General features: G+C 32.2%; 1 long non-coding RNA gene across 1 annotated transcript; it reads left to right on the top strand.

The window, feature by feature from the left end:
* Positions 1-285: 285 nt before the first annotated feature.
* LOC132754401 (uncharacterized) lies at positions 286-10,200 on the top strand. The gene is made up of 3 exons (XR_009629079.1): positions 286-650; positions 4,128-4,268; positions 4,899-10,200. It is a non-coding gene; the product is annotated as an uncharacterized LOC132754401 (long non-coding RNA).
* The last annotated feature ends 13 nt before the right edge of the window (positions 10,201-10,213 follow it).

The raw sequence follows: 10,213 nt of genomic DNA, 5'->3' as shown, positions 1-10,213 counted from the left end.
AAGAAAATTCTGTTCTTTGCGACATTTATGTATTTCAGTGTATACTGTTTAAGCCTTTTTTGGTATACATTTAACATAATTTTTGTCTCGCTTAATGTTAAAAATGTTAAACCTGATTGCAACAGAGTCTGGAAAACAAACCTGAAGCAATTTACATAATACTTATATCATATTTTCTTCTTGGTTGGGTTATATTAATCGGAGTAAAGAAAACAACACAATCTAGATTTATTGCTATGCATCAATACAAATTGTTAAGATTTAAAGCGAATCACGTGTCTCATTGATCGTGTAATATTAGGGTAAAAGCTTTTAAATCTTAAAAGTAAGGTTTTACTCTATATGTGCAGATATATTGATATTTTCGGGTAATTTTAATTACGATATTTTATTAAATACAGTCAGTATCAACATAATGGCAAGGAATAGTGGATGTACTGTTTCTTCAAAAAGCCTAAAACTTGGTTCTCTGTTACTATTTGCTGGATTTATAATTCATGTTGTTGGATTTTCGATTGCGAAATGGGCGTCTTATTCTAGTACCATATTCAGCGGACAAACGTCTTACCATGTTGGATTATGGGAACAGTGTCTCTGTGCAAAGATAATCTTGGAACAATGCGCATGTATAAAGAGAGACGGAGATCAAAGTTTGTATGTACAGTGTATAACTCAAATTTTACATTTTGAAGATAATTAAATAATATCGATGGCTCAGCGCAATACTGGTCTAACTGCTATTTTTGAAAATGTTCAGGAGAGACAAAAAACTGATTTAATTCATAAATACTTATATTAGAAAACCTTTTTTTTTTGCTAAGTTGACATTAATTTTAATAAGAAATAATGCCATTTATCTAAATTTGAATTAAAATTATACAAATTGTGTATTTTAGAGTTATACCTTTATTACGCTGAAATTCTGACTGCAATACAAGACAAACTTGAGTTAGACTCAAAGTCCCTATTGAAATTTGGTAGTTAGACCTGTTGTACCTTAAATATTTTGATATAAATGAAATTTTAATTTTTGAACAAAATATTTCATTAATTTAAACATCTCTAGCACAAATTTACAGAGACTAAATCACTCAAAATTTTCTATTAATATATCATGCAAGCTGACTTTAGATGAAAGTACACTTATTTCTTCTATTTCAATTTGTTTTAGATTCATATTTACTTAAGTTCTTTTTCAGATTATCTGTGTAATAAGTTTGAATTCTAAACAAAATGCAACAGTTTTTATTAAATTATGATTAAATTATAGCGTTATAAAGAGTTGTCATCAACAATGATGACTGACAATGCAGGAATATATTATGATTCAATTATGATATCATCAAAGTTTGAAAAGAGGGAATTGATAAGTCACATTTGTACAAATAAGACACATTTTAATTTCTCAATGCACACCTTTAGCACCATTGGTGCTTTGCTTCAAATAAGGTGGGTGATTCCAGTGCTACTGTTGTGCGCTTAACTTTAAAGAATTTAATGTGGGTGGTTCTATTTTCTTTTATATCAAATATTTTCAAAAATGAAAACCGTTGTTTGACCATGCTTTATTACAACTTTTATATTTCCTTTTTCAACTGCTTAGAATATATTTTGAGAGTGCACAATTTTACTACTTTTTTTTTGCTGAAAACAGTTAAAAATGTTTCATTTTATATATCAAAGTCATTTTATCTTTCAATTTTGACCAAATAAGAGGTTGTCAAACATATTTAAGCCAAATAAAGTACTATCAGGGATTCATAGAACAAAGAATTATTAACACATAATATAATTTAGAATCATTTTTGATGTCGCCTATACAGAGTAGTGGTGACATGTAGGGATCACTTTTCCGTCCTCTGTCTGTCTGTACGTTAGTCCTTCCATCCGTCCGTCACAAAATTTGTCCGGACTACTCCTCATAAACTACTGGTGCAATTTCTTCCAAACTTTATAAAAAGGTGGGTTTTTTGTGCGCTGCCAGATACACAAAAGCTTGTCTAGACTATTCAAAAACTACTGGTGCAATTAAAAATGTTCAATGAAACTTTACAGGTTTGATTGGTAGGTCAAATTCTTGTGCATATTACACGGGTTTTCCACTTGAATGATTTTGGCCCGGTTATGGTCCTTGAATGAAAAGGGTGTTAAAAAGTTTTTCTGCAATACTCCTCTCATACCATTTATGCAATTTCAATAAAACTTTACAGGATTGATTGATATGTCAAGTACCTGAGCATAATACACTTTTTTTCACTTGAAGGATTTTCAGCTGAGTTATTGCCCTTGAATGAAAATGTGTTTTGCCCTCTTAATGATTTTTGGGTCTCCTGCTACACAGCTGCAGCATGCGATTGGCTATCATGAGGCGACACATGTCATCACTGATGGCCCTTGTCTAAACATATAAGTGTTTTAAACACATGGATGATACAACCACTTACTCACTTATATATGAAAATATGCACACCTGAAACACCATCTGCACACCTTAAATTAGCACCAGACAAATAGAATGGATAAATGTTGCTGTATTTTTTCTTTGACACTGATACTACGTAAGTCAAACAGTTTTGCACATTACTCTCTCAAAATTCAATCAAGCTGTGCGAGACATAAAATTATTAGAATACAAGAACTAAAAAGGTCATTATAATATGTAAGTGTGCATATTTTGATATATTTTCTGCATGTATCACATCAAGAAAATTGAGAGGAGTGTGATTTGCACATGTTGAAGCTTTGTTGTTATTGTATTGCTGGAGTTGTTAATAGTGTGCAGGCTAAGTTTGATTTGGCAGTGAAACAATTTACATTCTACCCCTACCACCATTTTAAGTAAAACTCATTATATAAATATGAACAAAGTGTAAAATAAAGAATTAAGAATTTAGAAATATCAGCATATGATTAAACAAAGGTCAAACTAAAAGCAATGAATTTTGAGAGGGGCTCAGAGTTTATGAATCCACTAGCATTACACTTGTGTTATTTTCTTTTTATTTTATGTACCTAAATGTGTTACATTTCCAAAAAGAATGATTTATTTATCCATAAGAATAGGCTTATGAATATTAAAATGTCAATACACATTCATGGAGTCACCACTCCAGCAATATAATATGTTGAAAACAGAAAATGTATGACAAGTTTAAAATGACCATATGTGCATCAGAAACATACACTGTCTTTTTCTTTGTACAAAATATGATAGATAGTCAGTTTCAACTGTACTTAATGTTATCAAATAATACAGTATTAGTATGATGTCAAAGACAAAAATAAGTGTTTAATTTTGATAATCAGTTGTCTTATAAAAATTCTTTAAAGATTTTTTGTTTACATGTACATGATTTGCAATTGGTTAATTTTCTGGCCATAAGTACAAAGCACTGTCAGATGGAATCAAATTGTAACTAGTGTTTTAATGAATTCTCACATTTTCTTTATAACATTTCTTAATGGGATATGCATATTTTTCTGTAACTTAAAATCAGACATTTAAGGTCTAACTCGAGCATTTTTGAGAAAAAGTGATATATTTGACATTGGAACAAGAGACCAACTCAATTTAGACCTTTATTGCACTGATGAAATTTAATTACCTGAGATAGTCTTTTATTTTACTTGTAAATGAAAAAGGTAAAAAAAGTGTAAATTACACTAAAATTTTCACAGAATGTATATTTGACCTTACTTTATCAAAATATGTAAAAAAGTGATTTTTGGTAAAAATGTGACTTAGACTTTTATTGCACTGAGCCATCGACATGAAAGATGTTGCCCATATTAATGAGAAAACACTGGTATCTTTTAGACATACTAAATGCTCAGTATGATATCAATGAGTAAATGTATCAATGGATGCAACAAAATATGATAAACAAGATCAACAAGGAAAGGCGGCGTTCAAAAAACGCAACCCCCATATGACCCAGCAACAAGAACCAGAGGCAAGGAGCCCAGGCGGACCCCAAACAAAAACAGGACAGGGCACAATAATGTATATAATACTTCTAACATTCTATATTGGTATATATCATCCGTTCTTAAATTGTTTATTTATGATCTAAAACCATTTGTAACATTTCATTGATTTACAAATAAATCTTATAAAAAAAATTCAGCATGGTTCATAGCAGTACAAGTCATGGAGACTTTGGGTCTAATTGGATTGGCTTTTACTGGAATCATTTGTTTGATTCTTGTATGTTGGAGACAAACAAAGGCATTGAAGAAATTGAATATTTTCTCGATTTTATGTTCAAGTAAGTCATTGCAAAAAACAGGTAAATATTTACGCGAAATCACACTCACAAATAAACGTGCAGATGCGCACGCATTGCACTGTGAAATTAAGGGAGAGGAACTTTATAAGTTTTCTTTCGTTCTAATCCCTTTCATTTTATGTAACAATTATATATATATATATATATATATATATATATATATATATATATATATATATATATATATATATATATATATATATATATATATATATATATATATATATATATATATATATATATATATATATATATATATAATGTAATATATATGTAAAATATTGAAATACATATGTTTAAACTAAATTTAATCAATATCTTTTACTTTATCAAACATCACAAATGCACTCTACCTTGTAATCGTTTGTACTACACTTAAAAAATTACGCTGTGGTTGTTTTTTTACAAATACCACCAAGATAATAATAAATCACTTATACCACAACAAAATCATTATTCATTTGTTTTATATATTACCTTTGAAATTAAAAGTTTTTTTTTAAGTTTTATTCGTTTCAAAATGAGTTTTCTAATCAAAACCAAATTTGACATAATGCAAATATGCTTATAGTTTTGAATACCTTTCATTGCACTTACATTTCATTGTAGGTGTTTTCATTATCATCTGATTAATTATATTCGGAGTTGAAAACACAAATAACTTTAATGCCTTGGTTGAAATTATCGGCGCAAAAGACACAGACGGAAAACTTGGCACGTCCTTCTTCTTATGCGCTGGTGCCGCCGGAATATCCTTACTTGCATGCTTGCCTCTATTCTTGATTGACCTGAGAACCCAAATACCAGAGTCTACAAACATGCAACAACAAACAGTGCAATACTCGAGCCAAGGTCATGTCATGAGTGTATCACCGCATCAGGTACATGTTATACCGAATGTTTCAAGTCAGCAACCACAGACAAGTTCTGTGCCAGCATACGGACCTTACAGTGTGCCTCAACCGTACACACCACAAGCGTCCTGGGGATATAACACGACTAGTCCTCCGCCACAGCCAGATGGCTATTACCACCCTTACAAAGGATAGGAAAGATACGGAACAGAGAGACAGAATGAGAACTATGTGAAATTCATGACACAACATATGCAAACTCTAGCTAATATTTACCTAGCTTATTTTTTCTGCACTGGTTTGACATTTTACGATGTAAGCCTTGTCAAATTTTGCACTATATATTCTACAGTAAATCAGTCACATTGAAGTTGCCCAATTTAAAAGGCCCTGCCTGCTGGCACGTTGTATATCTATTCCGCTTAGAGAAATCTGCTGTGTTGATTAAGCGAAAGAATCCTTTTATTATTTCAATATACGTTTTTTTTCATCTTCAACAAATACCAATTGTTAGGTGAACGACAGTGCATTTTAATGTACATTTGTAATTGTAAATATATTTAAAAATTGCAGTTTTGATTATTTTCTGGCTCGAAACTAGCACAAATATCTACACAGGATTGATGTTGATGTTCACTGTATTAAGTCCCATATCCGCGACATTCTAGCACCATATTTGAATATAATCACCATTTCATCCATCTTAGTACAGTAACTCCAACATTATGTAGGCATTTGTTTATGATTTGGATGGACCCATCTAACACACATATCAATAATAAACTAACGATGAATAACGGCCACCAGAGTAGAACTACCGACGTCCTGTAAGCTTGGTAGATAGTTTCAATGCATGAAAACAATCTGAAAGCCCCTGGCAAAACTTGAACCCACGGCGATGAGGGGCAAGTAGTTTGAAGTCGATAGCCTTAATCTGTTGGCTTCGGACGTTGCTTAAGACGTTGCTTATTTATAATATGCCGGTGTTACAAAAAACTAGCAAGTGTTTTTAATAGCCCCAGTAAATCGAGTGACTGCTTATGAATGTTCAGACTAGCTGTTTTTATTCACAAAACTTGTATTTGTTTATGTTTAAGCTTTTGCAACATATTTTGAAAATCACGAGGAAGGTTCTGAAGGGTTTAGAAAGATTTAAAATGCAGAAAATTATGTTGATGATATTCTTGTGTACTAATGACATTGGTTATACATTCGCATGTTTTCATACGTTTGAGGGAATCTTAACTTTTACTTTGTTTCAAGATTTTAGCAGCTGGACTGAAGAAGTGTAGTATGTGTTTGTTTTATTCATGCAAATGAAGTGTTTAGAATTTATTTTAGGAGTAGCAAGTGTATTGGAACCTGTTCCATGTAAAATGAAATAAAAAAAACATGCCTTAAACTAAGAAACAGGTAGGGTCATTCGTAAGTGTTGTTGGATTATATACGATAATTTGTTATACTTGGATCCATTTATTTATGTTTGCTTTTACAATTGCCTACAAAATGACGTATTAATTTTAAAAGATACATGTTCACCAAATAAACGTGGTTAAGGGGTCAGAATGAAGATTTTACTTGAGAAAACATTACGATTTTAGAGTTCAAATAGAGTATGGAACGTTGTCTTACACCACGCTGTTCATAGCAATACGAGTTTGAAACGAGGTCTGTACGCGTCGTCACTAAATGACGTCAGTTGGTCCGGCCTCCAAGATAGGAGAGGTTTGCTTTATCTTAACGAAGATGACTGATATTGTTTCTGTGGCAATTAAATTTCCGTGGAACACAACCGACATTTTAACTTCTACTGAGCATAGTCTCTGTTTCAATACGTTGACGTTCAAAAGCCCACGCATTGCAGTCTTTTTTCTCTTATATAAATTACTTTAAGGAAAATGTTTACATATTTTATTACCTCTGTGCAAGGGCAAATCTTACAAAACGTTTCTAATAAGGCGTTTCTTACAATTTTAATCAAATAGGGACCGGTATGTACCCATTGTTTATAGTCGTAAACATTTTTACATCACATTGTTTAAATTTTAAACGATTATTGACAATTTAACTATAGTTGTGCCAAAACGAAATTATATGATATATAATGACTTAAAAATCAATACTCTTAAGAAAATTAGTTTTAGGTTATATTCGGTAAATAACAAGTCCTTTGTCATAGTTCTGTAGTAAACTTGACCATGTTTCTGTAAAATACATGACTAAATACTTTAAAATGTTAACATAATCACACATAATAGAAATTAAACTTTATTTAGCTATTGCAGGTATTGCTCATTACGCCCAGAGATAGTGCTTAACATAACGCATTTTTGTCCGTCTTTCAATCCGCCTTTCAATCCAAAATTATGTCCAGAGTACCAACACCCCCGGTCTTTATTCTATAGAAAATGTAACCATTTATGTATATTTAATACTGAACAAAAATTCCCAACCTTAGAAATTTGTAAAACATTGAGCTAGTAGTTACATGTATAATATTTCTTTATAAAGATGTCATATTGCACAAGGGTAACTATTAGAAAGATTTTGAAATAAAAAACAACAACTTCAAATGAGTATTCGAGCTAAGACATATCGAGCCTCCACTTTCTAATGGTTGCCTCTAGCCATCTTATTATAAAAAAAACCTGATTTCACATAGTCAGTTAAGATCGATATAAAAAAACAAATTAAAGCTCTCTGCATATGGAAAGGCTTATAACTTTTGCCAAACTAATGAATAATTTGATATTAAAAGGGGCTCCACTACGGTGCGATGGCCTAAATATACACATGGAAATAGGTTAAACACCCCCGGATATTTAAAATTGGTTGTGATTTAAGCACTGTCATGAGATGACAACTTAATTGAGCTAATACGTAGTATTGTGATAAGTAGCGATACCAATTTAAAAATCATAAACCAGTTAATTTATGAGTTAAGTTAATTCTTAACCAAATTATAGAAGCATTAGCAAATGTGATGATTATAAGTATGGTGTTGGAACATTTGTGGATATTTTAATAAATGTTGACGATTACGTAACCTCAAATGGCATTATGTAGCCACGTTTTCAGTAATATAACGTGTGTAACCGCTACGTGCCCGAATTATAGCCTCAACCCTTCTCCTCATACTACCAGTAAGGTGTCGAATGCGATTTTGAGGAAAATTTTGACATTCTTGGTGCAGACCTTGTTCTGGTTGTTGTAGGTTCACTACAGGTGGTTCGTACCATTGCCCAAATAAAATTTTGAATTTCAGTTGTTGTCATGTCAAAATTGAGGCAAAATGCAAAAGATGCATATCCCCTCCCAACGGTAAATGAATGTCTAAATGCATTGGCAGGTGCCAAATGGTTCAACTACATGGACTTGTGTTCGGGATTTTAGCTGGTCGAAATGGATCCAGGCGACAAACATAGAACAGCTTTCTCAACATCTGATGCATTGTACAAAAATGTATTATTTCCGCATTTTTACAATTTCCCAGATGACTTGGAACTCAGACATTGACTTATAACAAGCTGGAAAAATCATACTAGATAAACCCAGTGGAACGTTCGGGTCGTATACTCGTCCACATAGTGGTCATCTTCTGCTATTCCTGTTAAAAGGCGCCTCAAACAACATGTCTTGATGGGTGTTAAAGTATCATTATCATGACTTACAAACGTTAAAGAATATCTAGTGTGAAACATTCAGAAAACTTTAGATTGTTAAATTATACTTGACTCTATAACAATATTGTTCTACATACAATCCTTTTTCCATTTTATGTAATGAGTCAGTTCAATGTTTAATAATCAGTACACGTAGGTTGACAATCACCTTATATAGATGACAATTGCCGATAAAGATTGATATAATATTGAGGTTTGAGTGCAATATTTGCTTTTAAAATAATGTCAATACATACGTATTTATTTACGATCATTTATATTTAGAAAGAGAAAAATTGAAGTTCACAATACCCGGTAAGGGACATTTCAGAAACATATTAAGAGTGGGGCATGTTAAGGAGAAGAAAGAAGTATTAACTTTATACTATAAGTTGAAATTATAAAAAAGTTAAACAAATGGCAAAGGTATTTCATACTCTTTAAATCATACTGCCTTCGAAGTAGTCTGATGACGTCATATTTTCAAGCAATTTTTATGATCAACTGTTGCTTCGTTCGGGCCAATGAACAACAACGCTTATTATGCCCCAGAAATGCGGCATATTAAAATCGCACTGTCCGTCTGTCTGTGCGTTCCCGCTTACACAACATTCATGTCCGGACTGTAATTGTCATGCATATCTTTAAAATAACTTGGCATAAATATCTACCATATCTTGATGATGTGTCGCGTTTAAGGACTATGTCCCTACCGCCACACTTACATTTTGAAGTTTCATATTATCACACTTAGAATTTAAAGGTACACACATTCGTATACTGGCTGTAACTTGTCAGGTATTCAAGGATTTTAAAATAACATAGCATAAATGTCTACCACATTAAGACGACATGTCGCGTTTATGACACATGTCCCTATCTCCAAGGTCACACTAATAATTTGAAGGTACATATTTTAACAAGAAGAGTTTGAATGTACACATCCATGTCTGGACTGTAACTTTGCCATGCAGTCAAGGATTTTAATATAATTGTCTACCACACCATGATGATGTGTCGCGTCAGGTCAATGTCAAACATAATTTTGATGAATCACATTCTCACAGAGATGAAAGATACACACAATTGTGTCCGGACTATAAGCATAAAAGGATTTTGAAATAACATGGCATAAATGTCTACCACATTTAGACGACGTGTCGCGTCTAAGACAATGCCCCTACCTCCAAGGTAAAGGTGGTAAGTTTTCTGTGAATAGCACTTTATTTCACAAGAAGAATATATCGCAATTAGTTAGTTTCATTCTCTTTTCTTTTCATAATACCGTTCTGCAATACTTTTTCGGGGGCATTTGTCACTTTTAAGGAAGTCGAAAGTATCGTTATTAAGCAATGGCGTCGTCTAATGATCACGCGGCGTCCTGTCATTTTAATCAGAACTTAATTAC

This window comes from Ruditapes philippinarum, unplaced genomic scaffold (assembly GCF_026571515.1).
Source record: "Ruditapes philippinarum isolate M1 unplaced genomic scaffold, ASM2657151v2 ctg1619_1_1_1_1, whole genome shotgun sequence".
Classification (NCBI taxonomy): domain Eukaryota; kingdom Metazoa; phylum Mollusca; class Bivalvia; order Venerida; family Veneridae; genus Ruditapes; species Ruditapes philippinarum.
The sequence above is the reverse complement of the archived record's forward strand: the minus strand, read 5'-3'. Positions and strand labels throughout refer to the sequence as shown.